Below are 3,405 nucleotides of genomic sequence, written 5' to 3'. Positions count from 1 at the left end.
GACTGTGTCATGTTCAGCTGCTTCGGATATTCTGTTTGATTGTGCAGCGAGAAGAATGCTTTATATGTACAAGCAGGACACCTTTTTAAAACAGACCTTCACCGTTATCCGACAGTGAAATAAAAGACGAGTAAACTTCTTCTAGTAAACTATTAAAATTTTAAAGGTGCAGTGTGTAGAATTTATGGGCATCTAGCTGAATGCATGTGGTGGAAAAGGAATATAATATTCATGAGTAGGTTTTAATTAGTGTATAATCACCTGAAAATAAGAAAAGTTGTGTTTTCGTTACCTTAGAATGAGCCCCTTATATCTACATAGGGAGCAGGTCCTCTTCCACGAGGCCCGCCATGTTGCACCGCCATGTTTCTAGAGTAGCCCAGAACAGACAAACCAAACACTGGCCCTAGAGAGGGCCTTTCACGTTTTTCGTGAGTTTCGTGGCCACCGTGGGTTCTCCGACACACTTGGAAGAGGAGGGGGATTCAGTTGGTTGCAACCTCACCACTAGATGCCACTAAATCCTACACACTGATCCTTTAAGTGAACAATCAAAATTGACCGAATATAATATCATAAGCGGTATTCAATCAATTGTTTATATCACACTATAATGTGGTTGTAAGCATTTTTAAGGACATTTTAAGTGTTTCTACTTGAGTTCTTAACACATTTTAAACCTGCATGTGAAAGATTTTTCATGTGTATCAACTATTAATATATTAAATATATGATTATACATGATTACAGCTACGTTATACTTCATTATAAACTATTCATTAACTGGTTATTCACCAGCTTGGAGGCTTCACAGGAGAAGTTGGAGCTGTTGACAAATGCAATAATAAACATACATAATATGTCCTTGTATTGGCTTACAAATACATTACAGTGTGTTTTAAACTATTAAGTGCTATACTGCGTACAAATACTAAAATGAAGTGTTACTGAAATGGTTTATTGTGCTGGATTTTCTTGAAAATCATAACATTTCGATGAAACTCACGATATGTATTGTAGTGCAAATTATGCTTTTATAAGTGTATTATCTTTTAAGAAAGACAACAATGTCTTGCAAAGGAAAATACAATTAATCCTAATTAAGGTGAATTTTGTTTCTTTAAGCATAAACCAGTCAACATTCTTTTCTGAGGTACTTAAGGGACCAAACAAACTTTAAAATGCGGAAGTCTTTGTCACTTTCATGTATCTAAAAATATGCCAAACAGATTAAAGTTATCAAGCAGAGAGTAAAAATCTGATTGTACAGATTATGGCGTGCAAACTGTGTCTTTCAGTTTAACAATCAAAGGGAGAAATGTGGATAGTCGATCAGAAGGCTGCAGAAAAATTGATTTGACATTTGGAGCCAGTAAAAGCCTGTTTAAGTGACTGCATGTTAAAAAGGTCAAAAGATAAGTTGCCCTTATGATACTTAAATGTTCGTGTTTGTCTGTGTAGAGGAAGGGGTTACACACACGAGACCTCTGCATCTTTCCAAAGTGTTGCATAATCACACTGATCTGTGACACTAAAGGAAACTTGCAGGCAGAGAAGTGGTCGGTTGAAGTAGCACAGAGAGGAGACTCAATTTTAACAACTGTGTGTGAAATGTTCAGGGACTTCTGACTGAGGCGTGACCTTACAGGACCTTTAATTACATGCTCACGTTCTCTGGACCCTGTTAGTTAGTTAATAGATTGTGCTGTGAGCTGCATGTAGTTTTGTTGCTGTTTGGAGAAACTGTTTGGAGAAACACAAAGAAGGAATTTAATACTAAAAAGACTAACTTTGGAGGGCAACTAATAGATAAACAATGATATTGAGATCTAATACATTTGAATTTACACTTGTATTTTATCTAAAATACCCTGAAATAACATACAACTGATCTTAGTGTATTAAAAAGAACAGAACTTCACTCTGAAGTGAAGTGGGGTAGGTGTGTGAAGTGACATAATATTTATTTACTGAAGTTAAAGTATAAATAAGTCTGTATGTATGCACACAAATAAAGAAGCTGAATAGAGAAAAGATAAGAATAAAGTGCAGATTATATGTACTTTCAACATCCCTATAGCCATGAGGGTCTGTCTGACATTCTTCCCCCAGCGAGATGTTTTTGGGCATCCCTTTATGGAGAGTTGAACTGGCATAAATATATATGGTTAACTGGTGATATTGTGTTAATAATAAGGTAATTATAGTTTGTTTTAGGATTTTGGAGAAGTTTAGACTGGAGATTGAATATTCTTGTGAACTCTGTGGATTAGAAAGAGAAAATATTTGCCATTTGTTTTGTCATTTTATTTACACAAAACTATTCTGGATGGACATTGAACATTTTATGAGGAGGACACGAGTGAATGATCACAGGATGACGACATTTATATTACTTTGTTTAGATGGACAAAGATTTTATTTTTTTCATGCAGTTGGTTTTATAAATGGGGAAATTTCACATAAATAAAAAGAAATGGATTAAGGGTTCAAGGACAGAGGATGTTATATTGCTGTGCGGATTGTAAATCCCCTTGAGGCAAATTTATGATTTGTGATATTGGGCTATACAAATAGAAATTGACTTGATTTGACTTGACAGACTCCAAACCAAACTTCAGACACTTTTGTCAAGAACCATCTGAACATGGCACCGCAATTAAATACAGTAAAAACAAGAAGGCAATCAAAGCTTATAGCCATGTTTTTGCACATAGTGTATTTCTTTAACTTTTTTATTTTTACATGGAAAAATGTACAGTACCGTGCAAGTTTTAGGCACTAAAAGTAAAGTGAAAAATAATGCCACAAATAGCTTTTATTTATCAATTAACTTCATACAAAGTTCAGTAAACAGAAGAAACCGAAATGAAATCAATATTTGTTATGACCACACTTTGCCTTTAAAACAGCAGCAGGTCTCCTCGGTGCACATGCACACAGTTTTTTGAGTTACTTGGCAGGTCGGTTGTTCCTGCATCTTAGAGAAGTTGACACAATTCTTCAGTGGATTTAGGCAACTCAGTTGCTTCTGTCTCTTCATGAAATCCCACACAGATTCCATGTTGTTGAGATCAGGACTCTGTGGTGTCCAAACCATCTGTTGCAGGACTCCTTGTTCTTTGTGTCACTAGTTCTTTATTACTCTGGCTGAATGATTTGGGTCATTGTCATGCTGCTGAATTAATATGGGACCGATCAGATGCCTCCCTGATAGTATTGCATAATGGATAAGAATCTAAATGTTTGCACAGTACTATATCAGCTGTCTATATCCCTGGTATAATCACTTTTGTTTGCACGTATGTTGTATGTACATTATGGTTCTGTTAATTAAGTATATGACATAAAAGATACCCACTTAATTTGACTAAGTCCCATATTATCTTTGTTTGAACTTCTGAA

Source organism: Thunnus albacares, chromosome 11 (genome assembly GCF_914725855.1).
Source record: "Thunnus albacares chromosome 11, fThuAlb1.1, whole genome shotgun sequence".
Classification (NCBI taxonomy): Eukaryota; Metazoa; Chordata; class Actinopteri; order Scombriformes; family Scombridae; genus Thunnus; species Thunnus albacares.
This window is presented reverse-complemented; position numbering follows the sequence as displayed.